This window comes from Ascaphus truei, chromosome 4 (assembly GCF_040206685.1).
Source record: "Ascaphus truei isolate aAscTru1 chromosome 4, aAscTru1.hap1, whole genome shotgun sequence".
Classification (NCBI taxonomy): domain Eukaryota; kingdom Metazoa; phylum Chordata; class Amphibia; order Anura; family Ascaphidae; genus Ascaphus; species Ascaphus truei.
Genome location: NC_134486.1, coordinates 218,467,773 through 218,492,390, shown reverse-complemented (window position 1 = coordinate 218,492,390; position 24,618 = coordinate 218,467,773). Strand labels below are relative to the sequence as shown.

At 44.7% G+C, this 24,618-nt stretch overlaps 1 long non-coding RNA gene across 1 annotated transcript; it reads right to left on the bottom strand.

Moving 5' to 3' along the window:
- Positions 1–15,857: 15,857 nt before the first annotated feature.
- LOC142492048 (uncharacterized) lies at positions 15,858–21,304 on the bottom strand. The gene is made up of 3 exons (XR_012800693.1): positions 21,065–21,304; positions 19,642–19,732; positions 15,858–15,995 (listed from the first exon to the last, which is right to left on the bottom strand). It is a non-coding gene; the product is annotated as an uncharacterized LOC142492048 (long non-coding RNA).
- Positions 21,305–24,618: the final 3,314 nt, after the last annotated feature.

Genomic DNA, 24,618 nt, shown 5'->3' with positions numbered 1-24,618 from the left:
GACCCCCACAATGCGGATGAGCTTGTGGCCCTCGTAGAAAGGTACAATGCAGCAGAAGAGCACCCGCAACCCACAGTCGTGGAGCAACCCCACTACCCGAGGTTCCAGGACTCTTCCAGAGACGGTAAAAGGGTACCGGGGTTAAGGGGCGCTGAAGAGCGGCGACCACCTTCACGCAGCACCAGCAACAGTTGTTCGCACACTAAGGGCAATAGCCAACATGGGGAGCCGGGAAAAGGCTCTAAGTGGGACACAGACTATGTACCTAAATGTGTAAATTGTCATGAGAGGGGCCACACAGCAAAAATCTGCCCACTAAATGATGAGCCCATGCAATGCAACAGCGTGGAACCTTATTCGCTGTTGTCCCAATGTATGGGCCCTAGCCCAGAGGACCCCTTGAATAACCATCTGTGGGCATTTGTAAAGGTTAATGGTAAGAGGGTTCGGGCACTTCTTGACTCTGGGAGCATGGTCACACTAGTGTCCGAATACCTCTTGCCCATTAAGAAGAAACAGGGAAACAGTTCACAAAGAGTGGCAATTTGTTGTATACATGGGGATAATCATGAATATTCCACTGTTGATGTTTTTTTTGAAACAGAGTTTGGTTCTTTAGATTTCAAAGTGGGTATTGTACCCAAACTGGCACATGATGTGTTAATAGGGACCGACTTTCCCCATTTTCTAAAAATGTGGTCCCCCGCTCAGAATAGCGCCCAGAGTTCAATAGCGGACCATAACGAAGTATTAGAAGAAACAAATCCTTTCCCTTTTTCAGAAATGGAGGTTGACGAGGGCCCAAATAAGAAGGGGGAAAAGGAGGAGTGCTGTAAAATTCCCTTCCCCATCACTACTTTGGTAGGGAATACCCCAAATCAAGATGTTGAGCAGACACTTACCACCCCAGAACCGGATAAGACCCTCGCTGACCTAGAGGTCAGTCCTGGGAGTTTTAAGAAGGCCCAGTGGGAGGACCCCACATTAGCGGTAGCAAGGGGAAATATACGGGACCAGAATAGTACTCCTGGCCAACCAGATAGGTCACTTGCTTACCCCTACTTCGAGGTAGAGAACGACCTAGTATATCGGGTTGATAAAAGGAAATCAGTTACAACTAAACAATTGTTGGTACCACGGACATTCCGTAACGTAGTATTACACCTCGCACATAGTCATCCATTGGGGGGACACCTAGGGGTGGAAAAGACAAAAGAAAAGGTTCTCCGAAGCTTCTATTGGCCTGGGGTTCTGGCAGAAATTACGAATTATTGTTCCTCATGCCCAGAATGTCAGATCACCGCCCCGTTCAAGGCGTACCGCAGCCCATTGGTACCCCTTCCCATAATAGAGGTACCATTTGACCGGATTGCTATGGATCTAGTAGGACCCCTAATAAAGTCTGCTAGGGGACATCAGCATATATTGGTAATATTAGATTATGCCACCCGATATCCGGAGGCAGTTCCCCTACGTAGCACTTCAGCTAAAAACATAGCAAAAGAGTTAGTAGTTCTGTTTTCCCGGGTCGGGATTCCTAAAGAGATTCTATCTGACCAGGGAACACCATTTATGTCCCAAGTAACAAAAGAGCTATGTAAACTCCTAAAAATCAAGCATCTCAGAACCTCAGTCTATCATCCACAAACAGATGGTTTAGTGGAAAGGTTCAATAAAACCTTAAAGAGCATGTTACGGCGGGCGGTTGATAAAGATGGGAAAAACTGGGATTGTTTGTTACCGTACCTGTTATTTGCCATTAGGGAAGTTCCACAATCATCCACAGGCTTCTCCCCGTTTGAACTATTGTATGGCCGACACCCAAGGGGCTTACTGGATATAGCCAAAGAGACTTGGGAACACGAGGTTACCCCTTACAGAAGTGTAATAGAGCATGTTGCCCAGATGCAGGACCGCATTGCTGCAGTCTTACCCATAGTGAGGGAACACATGGAGAAAGCTCAAGAAGCACAGAGGAATACGTATAATAAGGGTGCTAGGGTCAGAATTTTTTTCCAGGTGATAGGGTACTAGTTCTGGTTCCCACCGTGGAGAGTAAATTCCTTGCTAAATGGCATGGGCCATATGAGGTCTTGGAAAGAGTGGGAGAAGTAAATTATAAGGTAAGACAGCCAGGTAGGAGGAAACCTGAGCAAATTTACCATATAAACCTACTCAAGCCCTGGAAAGATAGAGAAGTCTTGTTAACCCTAGTACCCCCAGGTCCGTCAGAGAATCAAGAAACTGACCCAGAGGTTAGCATAGCTGAAACCCTGTCTGTTCATCAGAAACGAGAGGTTCAGAATTTAGTGAGAAGAAACAAAGAAATCTTCTCTATACGGCCAGGTAGAACTAGCGTAATTGAACATGACCTAGTCTCTGAACCGGGGGTCCGAGTTAACCTTAAACCGTACCGAATCCCAGAGGCCAAAAGAAAGGCTATAAGTTTAGAGGTTAAAAAAATGCTAAAACTAGGTGTAATTGAGGAATCCCAAAGTTGGTGGAACAGCCCTATAGTCTTAGTCCCAAAGCCAGATGGTACAACAAGGTTTTGTAATGACTACCGGAAACTAAACGCGGTGTCAAAATTTGATACTTATCCTATGCCCAGGGTAGATGAACTTGTAGAGAGACTGGGCAAAGCCCGATATCTCACAACCCTAGACCTAACAAAAGGGTACTGGCAGGTTCCCCTCACAGAAAGGGCAAAAGAAAAGACAGCCTTCTCAACCCCAGACGGCCTCTTTCAGTATAAGGTGTTGCCTTTTGGCTTACATGGAGCTCCCGCCACATTCCAAAGAATGATGGATAAAATTTTAAAACCACATGCTCGGTATGCTGCCGCCTACCTGGATGATATGGTAATCCATAGTGAAGATTGGCAATCCCACCTTCCAAAGGTCCAAGCTGTGCTTGACGCAGTCCGGTCTGCTGGACTAACTGCTAACCCCGCTAAATGCACTATTGGTCTGGAGGAGGCCAAGTATCTGGGATATTCTATTGGCAGAGGTTTACTCAAACCCCAAACACTCAAAGTGGAGGCGATACAAAATTGGCCAAGGCCAGTTACAAAAAAACAAGTAAGGACCTTTTTGGGGTTAATTGGGTACTATAGAAGGTTTATTCCCAATTTTGCAACTAAGGCAACCCCACTAACTGACCTCACAAAAGCAAGAGGACCGCTAATGGTAAAGTGGTCCCCCGAAACCGAACAGGCCTTTAGAAGCCTGAAAGAAGCTCTCTGTGCCCAACCAGTGTTGGTCACACCTGACTTCTCCAAAGAGTTCGTAGTCCAAACCGACGCATCTGAGGTAGGGCTGGGGGCGGTACTCTCCCAGGAGTCTCAAGGTGAGGAGCACCCCATCCTTTATTTAAGTAGGAAACTAAATCCCCAGGAGAAAAATTACTCCATAGTAGAGAAAGAGTGTCTCGCAATAAAGTGGGCTGTAGAGACGCTCAAATACTACCTGTTGGGGAGAAAATTCCGGTTGGTCACAGATCATGCACCCCTTACCTGGATGTGTCAAAACAGGGAAAAGAATGCTAGAGTGACCAGGTGGTTCCTAAGCCTACAACCCTTTAAATTTTCTGTGGAACACAGGTCAGGGCACAAACATGGCAATGCTGACGGGTTGTCAAGGATGCACTCCCTAATATCCATGGTCGCTCATCCCTCGAGGTCTGATCTGGGGGGGAGGATATGTGACAGAAACCAGGGGATGGTAATAAATTCCGTATATAGGGCTCCCAGGATACTAGACAGTTTCTATCCTGTTTGGCCTGGGAGTGCAGCCTTATAATACATACACTCCATCCCACAGTTTGGCAAGCGCTGGAACTGAGGGATGAGAGATCCAGACCAGAGTTTGTCTGCTGCCTGATTTCTGTCACCTGTCATGCTAATTAGGAATCAGGTATGAAAGACTGATTTCCTGTTTGCTCTGGTCTCCCCACAAGAGCCAGGAGGCTGGAAGGCTGCTGAACTACAGAGGGGAGAAGCCTCTTCCCCAAACAGGTTCAATCTTTCTGTTCATTTGTGTAAGACTGCAAAAGTACCGTGTTTGATGTTGGAAGTGGAAAAGCCACTTCCAACCCTGAGTCAGGGATATCTAAGTTAAGTTATCGCTCAGGTGAGCAGCTTTTGTTTTGATCTGTTTTCTGTTGTATGCACTGTGGCAGTCTCAGTGCCTGGGACTGAATAAACCAGGCATAGCCTGTTTAAAGGAACAGTACGTGACGCCTCATCATTTAACCTACCCTAAAAGACCGTGTTCTAAACAGTCCCGGACAAACGACGGAGCCCCGGAGTAAGCCGTTTGTCACAATATATATATATATATACAGTGTTCGACAAACCTATACATTTGCTCGCCCCGGGCCAATGGATTTAACATCGTGGCGAGCTCCTATTGGCCCAAGCAGCACACGTGTGGTACTAGGTGGCGAGTAGATTTTTTTGTGTGGCGAGTAGATTTTTGGGTGATTTGTCGACCACTGTATATATATATATATATATTTGTGTGTGTATGTGTGTGTGTGTGTTTGTATATGTGTGTGTATATTAGTGTGTCACCCATGTGTGTTTGTATATATATGTGTGTGTGTGTGTATATATATGTGTGTGTATATTAGTGTGTCACCCACTCACTCACCCTCTAACTCACTCACCTTCTCCCGCCCACCCATCCACTCACTCACCCTCTCCCACCCACCCACTCCCGCCCACCCACCCACTCACCCTCTAACTCACTCACCCTCTAACTCACCCACCCACTCACTCACCCTCAACTCACTCACTCACCCTCTCCCACCCACCCACTCACTAACCCTCAACTCACTCACCCTCTCCCGCCCACTCACCCACTCACTCACCCCCGCCCACCCACCCACTCACAAAACCCACCCACCCACTCACTCACCCCCACCCACTCACCCAAACTCACCCACTCACCCACCCACCCACTCTCTCCCGCCCACCCACTCTCTCTCCCGCCCACCCACTCTCTCTCGCCCATCCACCCACCCTCTCCCTCACCGACCCACCCTCTCCGTCACCCACCGTCTCCCTCACCGACCCACCCTCTCCATCACCCACCCTCACCATCACCCACCCACCCTCTCCATCACCCACCCTCTCCCTCACCGACCCACCCTCTCCGTCACCCACCCTCTCCCTCACCGACCCACCCTCTCCCTCACTCATTTATATCTGGCTTTTTTTACTAGATTAGTAAGGAACTATGTACAGTAACAAGGACTAGTTGTAGTAAAGTATAAATGTAATACAATAAATAAACGGATATGTCAAAAACAAATGTTATTAGTTCTTACTAGGAATTTATTCGATTTCTTTTTTTAAAAGGTGGGACAATGGGGCGAGTAGATTTTTGGGTGATTTGTCTAGAGGTCAGCGGTCTGACAGAAGTATTCCGGTGTCTGCCGCTGCTGCAGCGTAACTCCTCCTACCGCCCTCCTCTCCGCTCCTGCTCCATTCACATGGTCCTCTTCTCCCTCCGCCACCACTGCTGTCCTCTGCCGCTGCCGAGCTTTGCTGCAGGATGCCGTCCTTCTCTCCCTCCGCCGCCGGCTGCTGTCCTCTGCCGCTGCCGAGCTTCGCTGCAGGATGCCGTCCTTCTCTCCCTCCGCCGCCGGCTGCTGACCTTCGCTATATATCCATACATACATATACATACATACATACAGTATATATAAAAAAATATATATATATATATATATGACATACATACATACACACACCAGAATATATGAGTTCTTCAGTATTTATTGATACCTTTTTTTTATTTGGACCAACAATTTGTGTCATGGGACAAGCTTTCAAGAGTTTTCCTCTTCCTCAGGTCAAGCAATACCATAAATATATACGCACATAAACATGCTCACACACAGTGTGTATGTATATGTGTGCGTGTGCGCATGTTTATGTGTGCGTGTGCGCATGTTTGTGTGTGTATATGTGTGCGCATGTATATGTCTGTGTGTGCATGTTTATGTGTGCGTGTGCGCATGTTTGTGTGCGTGTATAGGTGCGCATTTATGTGTGCATGAGCGCATGTATGTGCGTGTGTGCATGTGCGCATGTATATATGTGTGCGTGTACGCATGTATACGTGTGTGCATGTTTGTGTGTATATATGTGCGTGTGCGCATGTTTGTGTGTGTGTATATGTGTGCATGTGCGCATGTATACGTGTGTGCATGTATATGTGTGCATGCTTATTTGTGCGTGTGCGGATGTTTGTGCGTGTATATGTGCGCATGTATGTGTGTGTGTGCACATGTATGTGTGCATGTGCGCATGTTTATGTGTGCGTGTGCGCATGTTTATGCGTGCGTGTGCGCATGTTTGTGTGCGTGTATATGTGCGCATGTATGTGTGCGTGTGCGCATGTATATGTCCGTGTGTGCATGTTTGTGTGCGTGTGCGCATGTTTGTGTGCGTGTATATGTGCGCATGTGTGTGCGTGTGCGCATGTATATGTCCGTGTGTGCATGTTTATGTGTGCGTGTGCGCATGTTTGTGTGCGTGTATATGTGCGCATGTGTGTGTGCGTGTGCGCATGTATGTGCGTGTGCGCATGTTTGTGTGTGTGTGTATCTGTGTGCGTGTGGGCATGTATATGTGTGCGTGTGCGCATGTATGTGCGTGTGTGCATGTTTGTGTGTGTGTATGTGCGCATGTATATATGTGTGCGTGTACGCATGTATACGTGTGTGCATGTTTGTGTGTGTATATATGTGCGTGTGCGCATGTTTGTGTGCGCGTGTGCGCATGTTTGTGTGTGTGTATATGTGTGCAGTGCGCATGTATACGTGTGTGCATGTATATGTGTGCATGCTTGTGTGCGTGTGCGCATGTTTGTGCGTGTATATGTGCGCATGTATGTGTGTGTGTGCACATGTATATGTGTGCATGTTCACGTGTTTATGTGCGTGTGAGCATGTATGTGTGCGTATGCGCATGTATGTGTGCGTGAGCGCATGTTTATGTATATGTGTGCGTGTGCGCATGTATATGTGTGCGTGTGCGCATGTATACGTGTGTGCATGTATATGTGTGCGCGTGCATATGCATGCGTGTGCATATATATCTATATCATACAAACACATTGTGACAGAGTCACTGACTCAGTAAGCTGGAATAGTGAATGGAGAGACGCTGCAGCCAGTTCACAGTGTTAATCTCCTCAGACAGAAAGAAGCACACCTGCAGCCTAATTAAGCAGGAGGCCTGAGAGACTGTAGGTTTAAAAGCAGGAAGTGATTCACACACGAGGTGAGCTTGTTTTTCCACAGGAAGGTGGAGAGAACTCTCCCGGCTGGGAAGCCGTTACTGTTGCTCTGGTCCCCCAGTCCTGCGAGGAGCTAGGCTGCTGGGACCAGCTGGGACCCCAACCCAGGATAAAGATACAGATTGCTGCGAGGCTGGACACAGCTTGCTCCCCGGAACCGTGTTCCTGTTTGCTGTTGGAGCTGCAAAACAGATAAGACTTTATTCTTATACGTATCGGTTTTCCTTTGTGTAGCAAGTTTTGGGCATGACCAGATTAGCTGGCTGTCCTGTTAGTAAGGGCTCAAGAAGTGAGTTAGTGTCCCTAACGGGACTAGGCTTTAATTTTCAAGAAAGTCGTTTTTTAAAGGGACAGTGCACCCGTACTTTATTTTGGTTGTGGCTAATAAACCACTATAGTTGACCGTTTCCCATCGTGTCTAGCATCTTACTGACCCCGCCGCGAGGCCGTCCTGCCACAACATACATACACACCTAAGCTCTGCAGGGTCCTGTGCCTGCAAAATGTCTCTGTAAAGTGCTATGTAAAACTAGCAGCGCTATACAAGAACAAGCCATTATTAATTTCAATAACACACATTGAATTGTACACATTCACATAAAATTAAATATACATATTGTTTACAGTATTATATATACAGATTTGATTTTAAATGAGTTGTTAATATTTAACATTAACTACACACGTGCAATGGAATAAGGTTTAATTAATTAATTCTGAGCTACTCTCCTTTTCTGCTGCTTCTCTGTCAGTTCTGTGGGGAACATCATGTGACCAGGCAATGACTGATACATTTGTGCTCATGCACGTGCACGGCTGTGGAGGGGGCAGGACTCACAAAGGGGTGTGCCAAAGCCTGTTACATTAAAGGAAGGGGTTGTGCCTTTCTAAAGGGTTGCTATAGAAACAAAAATGCTCGTTACATTAGAATACATAAAAAATTGTCTTTCAAAGTTGTTTTTAAGAAAAAAAGAAAATGCTACAAGTATTTTCTCACAGTACAGAACTGATTTATTAAATAAACCACACATGCAGGATATTGACTGAACTGCAGCTTTAAGACACACTTGCTTAAAGAAGCATATGAATAGCACTGTGGATATTCTGAACATATCTTATACTATATTAGTGAAAGCACTATATGCCTGTCTGGATGTACGGTGTCCCTAGGGGAAATCTCATTGGTCCCTTGGGCCGCCCGCCCCCGCACACCTCTCATTGGCCTGAGGTGGAGTGACGGGCCAAACCCACACACACACACACACACACACACTAGGGGGGGGGGGGGGGGGTGTTACATACATTTTTCAGCGGTGCGCAAACTGTGAGGCGCGCCCCCTTGGGGGGGCGCACGATTATGTAGGGGGGGCGCGAGCAGCTTGCAGGGAAACCTGGGGGCGGCCAGAGCTGTGCACGGGCGCTCTGTGCTGCTGCTTCCATGTCTGTGTCTTGCAGAGGGGGCGGGGCCAGAAGATCCGTGCTGCTGCTTCTATGTGTCTTGCAGAGGGGGCGGGGCCAGAAGATCCGTGCTGCTGCTTCTATTGCTGTGTCTTGCAGAAGGGGCGGGGCTTCTCTCTGCACACAGACAAGCCCTCCTTCTCTTCCTGTCTGCTTCCCGTTTTCAGCAGCATGGGGGGTTGGGGGATCGGAGCATGTCGCCCCCCCAGGTGAAATTGTGGACTGATTAAGTGTGTGTGTTGGTGGTGGTGGGGGGATTGTGTTTGGGGATTGTGTGGGGGGGGGGGGATTGTGTGTGTGTGGGGGGATTGAGTACCCCCTCCCTGCCCTTTGCCCCCCCCTCCCTTCCACTCCATGCCCCCTGCCCTTCCACGCCCGGTATATCAGCTAGTGATACATTAAGCTTGGCCCCCTGCAGACGCACTTACCAGAACTCCCTCCTACTATCTCTGTACATTCTCCCTATCTACCAATTAGACTGTAAGCTCCTCGGGGCAGGGACTCCTCTTCCTTCATGTTACTTTTGTCTAAAGCACTTATTCCTATGATCTGTTATTTATTTGATTACCATGTGTATTACTACTGTGAAGCGCTATGTACATTAATGGCGCTATATCAATAAAGACATACAATACGTTGAATTCTATGGTTTTACATATCAGGACATAATAACAATCATCTGTTCCTTAGCAGGTCTTAAAATTAGGTAAATACAACCTCAGATGAACAACACATGACATTTTACACTGTCATGATTTGTTTAACAAAAATAAAGCCAAAATGGAGGAGCCATGTGTGAAAAACTAAGTACACCTTATGATTCAGTAGCTTGTAGAACCAACTTTAGCAGCAATAACTTCAAGTAATCGTTTTCTGTATGACTTTATCAGTCTCTCACATCGTTGTGGAGGAATTTTGGCCCACTCTTCTTCACAACGTTGCTTCAGTTCAGTGAGGTTTGGAGGCATTTGTTTATGCACAGCTCTCTTAAGGTCCCGCCACAGCATTTCAATCGGGTTGAGGTCTGGACTTTGACTGGGCCATTGCAACACCTTGATTCTTTTCTTTTTCAGCCATTATGTTGTAGATTTGTTGGTGTGCTTGGGATCATTGTCCTGTTGCATGACCCAATTTCGGTCAAGCTTTAGCTGTCGGACAGATGGCCACACATTTGCCTCTAGAATACTTTGGAATACAGAGGAGCTCTTGGTCGACTCAATGGCTGCAAGGTTTCCAGGTCCTGTGGCTGCAAAACAAGCCCAAATCATCACCCCTCCACCACCATGTTTGACAGTTGGTATGAGGTTTGTGCCAATAGGCTGTGTTTGGTTTTCGCCAAATGTGGCGCTGTACATTATGGCCAAACATCTCCACTTTGATCTCGGCTGTCCAAAGGACATTGTTCCAGAAGTCTTGTGGTTTGTTCAGATGCAACTTTGCAAACCTAAGCCGTGCTGCCATGTTCTTTTTAGAGAAAAGAGGCTTTCTCCTGGCAACCCTTCCAAACAAACCATACTTGTTCAGTCTTTTCTAATTGTACTGTCATGAACTTTAACATTTAACATGCCAACTGAGCCCTGTAGAGCCAGAGATGTAACTCTTGTTTTTTTTGCAATTTCTCTGAGTATTGCACCTTCTGACCTTGGGGTGAATTTGCTGGGACGTCCACTCCTGGGAAGATTGGCAACTGTCTTGAATGTTTTCCACTTTTGAATAATCTTTCTCACTGTAGAATGATGGACTTTAAATTGTTTGGAAATGGCCTTATAACCCTTCTAAGATTGATGGGCAGCAACAATTGCTTCTCTAAGATCATTGCTGATGTCTTTCCTCCTTGGCATTGCGTTAACACACACCTGAATGCCCCAGACCAGCAAACTGCTAAAACTTCGGCTTTTATAGAGGTGGTCACACTTGCTGATGATCAGTTAATCAAGGGAATTTGATTAGCAGCACCTGTCTTAATTCCTATGGAAGCAGTGTGTACTTAGTTTTTCACACATGGCTTCTCCATTTTTGCTTTATTTTTGTTAAATAAATCATGACACGTGTAATATGTCATGTGTTGCTGTTCACCTGCGGTTGTATTTACCTCATTTTTAGACCTTCTAAGGAACAGATGATAGTTATTATGTCCTGATATGTAAAACCATAGAATTCAAAGATGATGTACTTTTTTTTCCACACAACTGTACAGTATGTGACTTTGTTCGATCAAGGCAGTTGTATCTACTACCTATCAATTAGAGTTAAATAATTGGATACATACATTTGGTAATACATAGTATGTGCATGCATAAACTTATGAAGGGGTGTGTAATTCTTTTTGTCAACTCACATGACATTTATGTACTAACTTCATATACATTGGTACCACATGTGAAAATGTTATGAATGAATAAATATTTTAACCCAAAAAATGAGAAAATTAGTTTAATTGGGGAATAGTTGGCTACTTGTCAAATATTAGTAATCTACATTTACTGACCTGGGGGAAATGGGTGGTCGTATACACCAATATCACGATCCCCAGGCAAACCCTCAACCAAAATGGGTTTAAGTATTTGAGCAACCTGCTCCATCTAAATCAATCTTAAATTGCGGTCAGGAGGTCCTCCTCCAGTAACTGTTGCACTTATGAACGTATCTGATGTAATTTATGTTTCACATTACGTTTGATATCTCCGAAACGTTTCCTGCAATTCATATATGTTCTGAGTTGATTGCCACACGCCGATACTGATTCTTCGACCTCTTTCTACAATTCCTTTCACCCGGCCTGATGTCTTGGATTGAGAACCAAAAATAGATTTGTGAAGGGTACATAACAGGATTTTGTTGTACAATTTGTGATGTTGGACAGTGAGTATCTGTAGCACATCAATAATAGCAAAATGTAGGTATACGTAGCTATATCTATATTACGCAAATGATTAGAAATGTGAACATGGTTGCTAAGGCTGAGGCCCCACTGCAAGCGCCTGCACAACCGCCTTGTGAGTTGTACCGCGATCTGCAAGCGGCGTTCTGAGGCGCGGGGTGAGTGGCAAATACGGTCTGTGGGGGCAAGGCCATGACGAAGGGGCAAGGCCACGACGCTAAACTATAGCATGTATATACATAAAGAATCACATGTATATGCTCGTGTCATATCAATGTCTAAGCACAAATGTTCACGAATACATGTCAATCATTAGTATCAAAAAATTGTGAGTGATGTTCTTACCGGGTAAATTCCCAAACAGACGATCATAACGCTGCATAATCTCTGTCACAAGGACTTTATTTTCCTCATCATTAAATCTTATATTTTGTTTTTTTTCAATCCGCTTCTTGCGTATACGCTTGCTTGAACCACTAGCTGCTCTGCTGCTGACTGGCCTCCCCTGCTTCCAATGGTAGCGACTGCAGGAGACTCGTACTCTCCCCACCACCACCAGACACCCCGCCACTCCCACGCTCACTCACTCCTACACACTCCCATGGCCACTTCCACTACTCTCGTCCATACCAACCTGTTCCTCAACCACTCACAAATAACAGATAAATCAAATAAATTTCACACTAACAAAACACGTTCACACTCACAATAACAGTAAAGCAAACAAAATAACAGAAGACAATCCTTTCAAATATCACAACAACTCTAGCAATCCCAATTCCTCAAAACAGCTAGGTCTCTCACTCACGCCCAACAGCACAGACTGATTTAAAGAAAGACCCCATTTAAATAGGCACGTGGGATATTGCATGTCTCGCGAGAATATCGCCAAATGGAAAAATAAGTTCAAAACCACTTGATCAACAAAAAGCAAGTTATGAGCCATTTTCCACTTATGAGAGAGGCGCTAACTTCGCCTCAGGTTTATCAACGAATTTAAGAATTTTCAGATGAGTGTCAATTGAGGCTTTCTGAATACCGTGATAGCAACTCTCAAAAAACGTCGATTTAAATAGGCTTGCGATATTTTTTATGAACCTTTACTGCGTGAGGCTCTATGTGTTTAACTATAAAAAGTGTTTTCCTTGGCCAGCTTGCGTCTCCTTATACATCCTCCCACATTTGCTTGGGATCAGCTGTGCACTAATTCAACCGACATACTGATTGGTTCCTCATTCATTGCTATCAGAATTGGGAATCTATATCAAGACGCAAACTGTGCTGTAATGTCACTCTTTGATAAAGCACTTTGTGTGTGAAATGCGTTAAGAGTGTCAACTCTGGTACCATTTCATGTTTGCCAAGCTTCAATAAACACTTTATTTTTTAGCCATCCCGTTTTACTTCTATACCGCTGTGCACCGGCATTTTTTCTCACTCTGGGTACCATTCTACTCTGCCTTTTGCATACAGACCATCAGTAACAAAATAGCCACTTTGCCATTCAATATTTTTATATTTCATCTAAGCTCATGGTCCAAATTAGTAGCTCCACCCCACTTTATGCGGTTAGCAACATTTAGCCAAAGATTGTCCACCCATACAGTACAGTCTCTCTAGTCGGGTGTGTGCTAAGGTTATTCACGTCCACACGCCACATACAACCACTCTAATCGCTGTGGTAAATATCATCAGCGAGATTGGCAGCACCTTGAAGCGCACCATCGCTCTAACTACGAGTACTGTAGCTTCATCCCTGCACCTACTTTAAGTGGCTATTTACACCGGTTTCACTACTGTACATTGGGTGCGAGCCCTGATTTACTAATATTTAACAGTGATTTTATACATGCATTTCTATATGATATCTGTTTGTCTCCCTCATATCTTTAATCACATTGACCGCTATTGGCTAGCGGCCAGGGTGGAGACTTGCGCTCACGAGGTATGACATCACTGCCTGCCTGAGCAGGAGCGACTGGGTGTCCTGCTCACTGTGTGCTCTCATGGGAGGGGGGAGAGGACAGGGGGGGCGCGTGTCACAGATGGGTGGGGGCATATCAATGACTGGAGTGGGGTGTGACGTCACAGCCTCAGCTCCATCTGATTGGTGTTTGTGGCTGCTGTTCTGTCATTGGCTCTTACCTGGTCACGTGACATGCAACCGCGCAGAAAAAAACAAATTTCTGTCTCATAAGCAGTGTCGGTGCAAGCACACGCAACAGCACTTTGGACGTGTCCATCACGATGAAGGTATTTAAACACACTGAGCACGAACGCACGTCCCTACACCTTGGCCGCGGCCTTAAAGGTTATGTTTTAAGTTAATGCACATACATTATCCTAATTTTGTGAACAAGTGCTACAACACAGGGGCTCTTTTTGTCTTGCCTCGGCAAGATATCTGTTCTGATGCTCATATTACTGCCCCTGGCACTGTCATTTTTACAGAGTGTAGCAAGAGCCTTTTCTACCCTCTCTCCCCCCCTTATACCTCTGCATGTTATTTATTATATTGATGATTTAAATAGGGTATGCACCTAATAAGAATTACTTTCCTTTCAGCTGCCACCCTTTTGTTGCATACAACTTCTAGTCATCTGGAAGCACTCAACCCAACTACTAGTCACTTGCTCTCCTTATACAATATATTTAAAGCAGTAGAGATCAACTACTGCAATAGAATTTTGTTGTACTGCTTACAGTTAGCAACAGCCATACCCCGCTTTAACATACGCAATGGGACCGGAGAATGTATGTAAAGCGAAAATGTACTTAAAGTGAAGCACTACCTTTTTTCCACTTTACAATGCATGTACTGTACTGCAACCATCATATACATGCAAACCTGATGTAAATAATGCATTTGTAACCAAAATACAGTAGGCTTTATTGAAATAAAATCTTTAATGTCAGCTGATTTTTCTTATAAGTGCTGACAAATACAACATGGATGAATGGAAAATTATTTTAAAATTATGTAGGAAGGATGAAGGGCATATCTTCTACTGTACATTATTTTTACTGAAAAAGCATGAAGGTGAGGTGCATTTATTTGACTGACTGATATATTTTTGGGACTTTGATTTGTGACTTTGGTGAAAACAATACAGTACAGTGTTTTACAATGCTGTGCTTCCTTAGGCCGCGCGTATAGTGCCCGCGACCGGCGACGTCACCCATCCCGTCGCGGGCTCCCGGGCATTTGATTTGTTCAGGGGCTGTCACATGAGGTGACAGCCCTTGAAAAATCAAATATTCCCGGCTGAAAAAGTCTGCTCCGTCGCATTGCAGCTGTCGCGCTTACTATAAGCGCATGCGGCGGCGGCGGCAATGTGTTTGTTTTTGGGCGGCATCGCCGGCACTATACACACGGCCTTACTCAGGTCCTTGATCAGCTTGGCTTACACGCACGCACTCCCTCAGTCACGCACGCACTCCCTCAGTCACACAATCTCTCACGCACTCCCTCAGTCACACAATCTCTCACTCAGTCATGCACGCAAACTCACTCAGTCATGCACACACACAGTCACGCACGCACTCAGTCACGCACACACTCACCCGACACACACACACACACACACTCAGACACACAAGCACAAAATGCAGTAGAAGAGCACCTCCTCCCCCCCGTAAGTCACATGCAATGTTCCGTTCTACAGCAGCAGCAGCAACAGGCTAGAGCGAGCTCTGAGGAGGAGGGAGGAGGAGATCGGAGGGAGAAGAGCCAGGAGCTACAGTGCGGGCGGAATCACTGCTATAGCTGCTGATTGATGGCCTGATCTCCCCGTTCCCCCTGCCATCTGGTCCCGTTCCCCCTTACCCGCACTCCGGCTCAGTTAGGGACAATGAAGGAGGTTGCAGTATTGATGAGGTGCGCACGCACGCCGCCCCCTGGTGTCCGTACTCGCGAAGCATGCGTACGTACACAGGGGTATGGTGCAACTAAAAATAAATGTACGTACTTGCGAGTGTACGTAAAGCGGGATATGCCTGTATTTGCTACTAAATCTTGGCTAAAAATGAATTTTCAATTTAAGGATTAATATGAGGAGCTTCCGCTACAGTCAGAAATGTCAATACCCAAAGCCAATTCTGTCAGCCCTTTTGAAAACAAATTTAAACAAAAGGCAGTTTGTTTTTGGAAACTTTTATCTGTAAACAGGACAAAGTAAATTTTCTTAAAGTGTAAATTTTCTTGTAAACAAAACACACGTTTAGTCAAACCCAGGGCTGCTCAACAATTTGAAATCAAAAGGAATCTTCGCTTGGCCTGCCTTTAATTTGAGTAAAATGAAGAATTGCTTCCTCACTCAGAATATTCTTTATACCGTACTTATTACCTGTAGATTAAAAAAAAATAAAAAGATTACCTTTCCTCATTTAAATAAAAATATTTTGTCACATTTGCAATTCAAATTGTCTGAATAAATGAAAAATGACCGAGCCATTAGAAGTATAAAAACTGCAGTTAATGCTTTTGCTGCCACAAGGGCCATTGCTTGATTTGATGTACAGATATCAGTGAAAAGGGTGTTGCACAGTATATGGGGTAACAGCCAACAAACAAAAACTAAAAATTCTACTTCTTTTGTTGGTCAAGGAAAAGTGTAATCGTCATGGGCTGTGATGCCTTTTAAGTTTAAACTTTGGGTTCTTTGTTTATTTATAAAAGGTTTTACCAGGAAGTAACATATTGAGAGTTATCTCATTTTTTAAGTATGACCTGGGCACAGAGTTATGATGACAGACATGGTTACAAATACACGGTTACATTAAGTGAACAGGGTTAAACATTATGTATAAAGACATTGCTTGAACAGTTAAAGATAAAATATGTAATAGGCGTATGTAACAGTTACAGACCAGATTAAATGTGAGACAGCTTTAGTTTTGAAAGAATTTAGACTGGTGGCGGCTTTCAGAGTCTCGGGTAGATTGTTCCAGGTGTGGGGTGCACGATAAGAGGAGGTGCGGCTGGATACTTTGTTGAACCCTGAGACCGTGAACAGTCCCTTGGAGTCAGATCTCAGGTGATAAGCGTTGTGTGTTTGTAGGAGCGAGGAGCTTGTACAGATACGGGGGTAGCTTGCCCAGAAGTATTTGAAGGAAAGATTAACTTTATGCCTAGACTCAAGTGATGGCCTATCTAGTTCTTTGAGCATTTCACAGTGATATGTGTTGTTGTTACATTGGATTACAAAGCGGCATATTGAATTGTAGAGGGTGTCTAGTTTGCCAAGGTGAGTTTGGGGGTGCTGTGCCATATAGTATATCCCCATAGTCTATAGTTGGTATTAGTATCTGCTGTGCGATGCACTTTCGGACCAGCGGGCTTACAGAGGATTTGTTCCTATAAAGTACACCTAGTTTTGCATAGGTTTTTCATGTCAGGGTACCAATATGCAACTCAAATGTTAAATGTCAGAGTACGCAGAGTTTTAAAAAAAAGCTGTGTGTGCTGTGCACGCGCATAGTAAGTGAAACTTCTTTGACTTTTGTCACAGAAATTGACTTATAACACGCGTGCTCGGCACACATGTGTCAGTGTGTCATTCAGTGAGTATGTATGTGTTTGTTTGTGTGTGTGTGTCAGTCAGTGTATGTATCTGTACCGGTCAGTGTGTGTATTTGTGTCAGTCATTTTGTGTGTGTGTGTGTGAGTGTATGTCTCTCTCTCTCTGTGTTGTGTGAATGTCTCTCTGTGCCGGTCAGTGAGTGTATGTGTGTCAGTCAGTGTGCGTGCGTATGTGTGTCAGTCAGTGTGTGTGCGTATGTGTGACAGTCAGTGTGCGTGCGCGTGCGTCAAAGTGTGCATGCGTCAGTGTGTGTGTGTATGTGTTTATTGGCAGCAGTACCAGCATCATGAATGTTGAGCGGGTGGGGGAGCTCACAGTGGGGGGGAAGGAATAGGCACATCATTCAGGGGCGGTGTTCGGTACATCACTGGGGTGTGCGTGCGTGTGTCAGAGTGTGCGCGTGCGTGCGTCAGTGTGTGTGCGCGTGCGTCAGAGTGTGTGCGTGCGTCAGAGTAAGTGTGTGTGTGTGTGCGTCAGAGTAAGTGTGTGTGTGTATGTGTCAGTCAATGTGTGTGTCAGTCAGTGTGTATGTCAGTGTGTGCGTGTCTGTCAGTGTGTGTGTGTCTGTCAGTGTATGTGTATCTCTCTGTGTGTACCGTATGTCTCTCTGTCTGTGTCCTGCCCCCTCTCTCCTGACTCCCCCCACCCCCGACGGAGCTGCGGACCCGGGGGGCTCAGTCTGAGTCTTCTGAGCAGATACCCCCCCCACCCCCCGGCGGCGCGCTCAAGCTCCTCCCTTCCCCACCCCCCGGCGGCACGCTCAAGCTCCCCCCTTCCCCACAACCCGGTGGCGCGCTCAAGCTCCCCCCTTCCCCACAACCCGGCGGCGCGCTCAAGCTCCCCCCTTCCCCACAACCCGGCGGCGCGCTCAAGCTCCCCCCCCGGCGGCGCGCTCAAGCTCCCCCCTTCCCCACCCCCCCGGCGGCGCGCTCAAACCACCCTATTCCCAGGCGCTGCTGAAAGCCGCTTCTGCGCATGCGTGGCGCGCGGCATGGCAGTGGCCGGGGAACGGCGCCGCTGCCAGCCACTTCTGCGCATGCGTGGCGCGCGGCATGGCAGCGGGCGGCGGAACAGCGGCGCCGTGGCAGTTAGGAGCAAACAATGTTTGCTCCGGGGGCAGGGGGACTTGCAGGGTGACAGAGGAGTCTGTATGCTTCTGACATAAGAGGAATAACAGCGGTGGGACCGGAGCAGCTTCAGACAGCTGACGGAGTTCCCCCACCAGCGCCTGACGTCACTGGGACGTATAGTAGCGTTAGGAGCGGCGCCGGCGGCTATCGCCGCCGCATATGTCTGCGGCCATGTGGGGGGAGCGGGGGCCATTAGTAGCCGCATCTGATTTGTGGAGCGGGTGTGATGTCAGTGTTGGGGTCGGGCTGAGCCAGAACACAGCCCGGCCTCAACTGCAAGCACTGACGTCACATCCGTTTCATTTCTGTCTCCACAATTCTTTTTTGCCCCAGTTTGAATGAGGTGCCACTAAGGAAGTTTCACTTCAAAAATACAAAGTAAACTGTTCATTCATGGAAATATCCCCTTTAAGTATCAACCATACTATACAAGTAACTCTTTATCCTCTATTTTTAAGGGTGATGCTACTCATATAAAATTATTTGTTAACTGTGTTATATACCCATCTATTTTGGCAAATGACTGTCCATTTAATTTGAATTGCCAATCAGTGATATGGGTATAAGCATGACAGGGTAGACATGCGACCAACAGGAACCTGAGGAAGCGAGTAATATCGCGAAACGCGTAGTTCCCTGCCGGTGCATGCTTGGATTTTTGGTCACTGCCAGCTTCCGTACCAAAGATGAGCCCTCTGCAAGCGGTCCTGATGTCGGACGCGGCTGCAGGGTTAAACCACGAACGGAGGACTCGAGGTGGTGTCTGGAGCAGAGCTGTGTTTTCTTATGTGTGAGTTATTGCTATCAACTGTGCCGTTAATAAATTATATATGTTTTTGACTGTGGATCTGCCTATCTCCTCTCTGGGATTCCGGGAAAGCTGGTAGCTACTCAGCACTAGTGTTTGATCCGATTGCTGGATTGAGCAGAAGGAGGGTCTATATCCATGACCATAAAGATTTCTTTGATGTGATTTGGCTCACACATGGCCGTGTGAGTATCATTGCACTTATATTATATTGTCATTTCCCCAAAACACTGTATCTCTACTTGCAAGAGTGAAAGATTTACCTAAGGTGTGTGTTTTTATCTTTGTAAGTGCTGACCATAAACAACATATTCATACTATACAAGTACATAGATCATTTCGATAGCAATCTGTGGGCATTATTCACAAAGTCATAATATAGCTCTACTGTGGGCAGTAAGCCCAATAATCACCATCTTGAAGAGTTTACTATTCTTTTTGGATTGCTGGAAATTCCACAAACACGACTTACCAGGTGGAACAAAAAAATAATCTCCTGTTTTCAGATGGTAAGATGTTAGGTGGACTGTTACCATCACAGAACCATGTAAAATGTAGAACACCTACAACACAAAGATATTGAGAAACTTAATAGGACAATAAAAGAAATGGAATCAAAACACCAGGATACCTTGGGGTCATATTGAGGAAACAGGTTTCCATGAACTTTCCCCGTGTAATGTTCCAAACAAAATGGCCGGGTTAAAATAAGAGTAGAAGTTACATCATGCTAACAATGTAGCCAACATACAATCTACTTGAGCTCTTATCAAAATTTTGAACCAATTTTAAATATGAATAAATTAAAACACAAATTAATAATTAACTAAAACCAAGCAATCTAGACAGGAGGCCAGACTTCATTTAATATTTAAGCAAAGGTAAAAAAACAGAGCACCATCCAATCCACAAAAATTAAGATCCAGAGGGGGCTACCTCATAAAGCAGACTTTATTGAACATACAAAAATGTGAACCCCTAAAGAAGTAGGGGAATCTTCTTCAGGGGTTCACCTTTTTGTATGTGCAATATAGTCTGCTTTATGAGGTAGCCCCCTCTGGATCTTTATTTTTGTGGATTGGATGGGGCTCCGTTTATTTTCATGTTCCTGTTATCCCCATTCAACGGATGCACGTCCCAGGACCTCCTCCAGGATTCAATAGGACTCCGAAGTGAGATATTTCTTTGCTATTTGCCATCCCACAAATTGCATTGCTGTGTGTTATTAAGGAGATTTATTTAGGTGTCATTCATGCAATATGTGTTCAATCCACGGGAGACACTCGGCACCATCATATCAGATATAATAAGGAGTCAAGAAAACTATATGGTATTTACTTATGGGACATTCACTTGTTTGAGCACCGGCTTTACACCCTTTCATTTAATATTTGAGAACTTTTCGTTTTCAGGCAAATTGACAACCTTGCTAACCTCTCACCCAGTTTGATCTTAAAGTATTGTTGCCATCATTAGACAAGCACCTATAAGTGGCAGACCATAATAATCTTATAAAGATAGCTTCACAAGGTCTGTTCAGAACTTCATATTTTACAATGAGCAAAAAAAACAAAAAAAAAAAAAAAACTTTAATTCTTTCAAACAAAGCCAAGATTGAAAAGTTGCCTACAATTTTTTTTGGGGGGGGTTGCTAAATATGAATGGCCATTTATTGAAGTGCTCCCAACACTATTTTGAAGTGGCATCCCAACTTAAATGAGTAAAACATAACTAGATATATGGACGAAAAAATACATGAAACCAATAATCCTTATAAAGGACATCGAGTTACTGGATGTACCAAAAAGATCCCAACTTGAAATTGTTAAATTAAAAGATAATCTATACACATTTTCGACAGTTTTATTTTAGCTTTTTGTTTGCCTTGTACTTACAATTGTGTCTAGGCCGTTAAACCTGTATTTTGTTTCCTGGGATGGGCCAATAGTCCATTTACCAGTAGAAAATGTAGACAGGTCAAAGCTTTTGCAGATACAGATCGATTCCCTTGATCCATGAAATGTGCAATTCTCAGCAGTTTTGATACACTCAACAAGTACTTCTGTCCTTTCAGTTTGATCTACAAAGGTAGGTTTTGCAGGAAGTATGTTCTTATTTTCAACATAAGGGATTTCCGCTATAAAAGAAATGTAAAAAAATATATAAAAATGAAATGCTATTCCTATTTATTTACATCCAGTTCGACTTTGGAAGTCTTAGATTAAGAGTGTATTCTCATATTTGTTTGCATATTGACTTTGATGAGCAAATGACCATTAAAGTGCCTAAAACCATTTTATAGCGGCATTACAGTTAAGCTGATTGATACATGTTAGACATTTCTATAAAAAGTTTAATCTAACAAAATCAGTCATAAATTGGAGTGTGAGACCGAATAGTATCTCATAATGAGCCTGAATTTTGACTAACATCTTTTAAATGTGAAAGCTAAGTATTAGAGTGAGACCAATATTCATATTACTCCGGCTTTATTTCTCCTTTTAACTTTGCTTTTATGCTTTATTCCCGTTTTCGCTTGCCAACATTGCCTACTAATAGAATGAACCGTTTTGTCACAGTGGTTTACAAGGCTTGTCACTGCAATGAATATATAATGCCACTGCAGTATAGAGAGGTCTGTGTTGAACTCATGAATAAATAACAATTTGCAATGTTACACATGTGCGGAATTATCCAGTCTACTACATACCACCACCCAGTGAAAAAATACATTTGGTGCTGGGAGTGGTTTGGTAAGAGAGAAGCCTGGACTTTCATACTGTATGGAAATTAAACCAACAAACAAAAGATTAGGAACCAACTGCAGTTTTATCAATAATCTTCCCCTAATCAAAGTTTATGAACCGGTTAGAAAACATGGATTTGGTACCTACTTGTTGCTTATGTGCAGTGATCGACACATCCGGTCGCCCCGGGCTACAGGATATTGGCGGCTGGCGACTTGCAAAGCAGCCAAACGGTTTTTAATTAATTCCCCTGCTCGGGCCAAAACAAACACTGTATGTGAGCCCGCACTGTGATGTTGGCCCCTCCCTTTGGATCCTGCTGCAAGGAGCAAGGTAAGCCCCATGCCTCCCTTCCCATGCCTCCCTTCCCATCCCATGCCTCCATGCCCTGCCTCTATTCCCTTCCATGCCTCCCTGCCGTGCTGAGAACCCCACCGCCCCCCCCCAGCGGCAAACCCCACTGCCGTGCGGCGAACCCCGCTCACATGTGGCAGCCACCCTCTGCTGTGCCGAGGCCCCACTGCGTGCGGGTGTGTGTGAGTGTGTTACAGTGAGACAGAGTGTGTGTGAATACAGATATCCACAGTCACCAACCCACCCAGTCAGTCATACCCCACTCATCCTGTCACCCACCACCTCACCAACACCTTCTCTCTGTCACCCCCTCTCTTTCTCTGTCACCTTCTCTCTCTCTGTCACCATCTTTCTCTGTGTCAAACTCTTTCTCTGTCACATTCGCTCTGTGTCAAACTCTCCCTGTGTCTCTCTGCCACACACTCTCTCACACTCTGGATATCTTATTTACATTATAAATCGTAACTGCCCTATACCTACACCGAAATAAATAACCTGTACTGCTTTCTTACAGACCTGAAAACAAAAATGCCCAAAGCTACTTCCAATGTGACAAAAATACACAGTGCAATACCTATATATCTCTTGTAAAAGGGTCATTTAGTTTAACCCTTTGGCCAAAGCGTCTTAAGCCTGCTGCCACTTACAAGGCATGACCGTAGCAGGTTCTAACACTCACCTGGGTTAAAATTCTTATTTACCTGTATAATTACAGGAAGAATGATCACATAGGATCTGTCGTAACCTGGCAAAATGAAACTAACCTGCCATCTTGGAAAGTGGGGTGGGGCAAGTTTAAACCTTGGGGGGGGGGGGGGGGGGGAGGGGCCACTACACTCCCATAAGCAGCTGAGACAGCTGCATACAGTTAACAAAATACACAAGATTCCCAACAAGCTGAGAAACCGCAAAGGGTTAAACTAAATTCCCCTTTTACAAGAGATATATAGATATTACACTGTGTATTTTTGTCACATTGGAAGTAGCTTTGGGCATTATTTTTTGTTGTATACATTTAGCCACGCTCACTAGCACTCCTTTTGACACTTATATGCATATATATATATATTATGTGGGAATGTTTGGGGTTTCTCAGAACTTGTATATAAACCATAATAGTATTCGTTGTGATATATAATATAGTGACTCTCCCCAGTTATCTAGGGTAAACTAAAAGTATCAGCAATACACTAATTTAAGAAATAATATAAAATGTACATTAAAGCTGCAGTTCAGTCAATATCCTGCATGTGTTTTTTTTAATAAATCAGATCTGTACTGTGAGAAAATACTTGTAGCATTTTCTTTTTTTTTTAAAAACAACTTTGAAAGACAATTTTTTATGTATTCTAATGTAACGAGCATTTTTGTTTCTATAGCAACCCTTTAGAAAGGCACAACCCCTTCCTTTAATGTAACAGGCTCTGGCACACCCCTTTGTGAGTCCTGCCCCCACCACAGCCGTGCACGTGCATGAGCACAAATGTATCAGTCATTGCCTGGTCACATGATCTTCCCCACAGAACTGACAGAGAAGCAGCAGAAAAGGAGAGTAGCTCAGAATTAATTAATTAAACCTTATTCCATTGCACGTGTCTAGTTAATGTTAAATATTAACAACTCATTTAAAATCAAATCTGTATATATAATACTGTAAACAATATGTATATTTAATTTTATGTGTTTGTACAATTCAATGTGTTATTAAAATTAATAATGGCTTGTTCTTGTATAGCGCTGCTAGTTTTACATAGCACTTTACAGAGACATTTTGCAGGCACAGGACCCTGCAGAGCTTAGGTGTGTATGTATGTATGTGTTTGTATGATATAGATATATATGCACACGCACGCATATACATGCGCACGCGCACACATACACGTGCACACGCACACATATACATGCACACACGTATACATGCGCTCACGCACACATACATGCGCACACGCACACATACATGCGCACACGCACACATACATGCACACATATACACGCACACAAACATGCGCACACGCACAAACATGCACACACGTATACATGCGCACACACAAACATGCGCACACGCGCACATAAACATGCGCAAACGCACATATATACACACACAAACATGCACACACGTATACATGCACACATACAGTACATGCGCACACGCACACATATACACACGCACATACATGCGCACACGCACACAAACATGCGCACACGCACACGCACACAAACATGCGCACATATACATGCACACACGTATACATAAACATGCGCACACGCACACATACACACTGTGTGTGCGCATGTTTATGTGCGTATATATTTATGGTATTGCTTGACCTGAGGAAGAGGAAAACTCT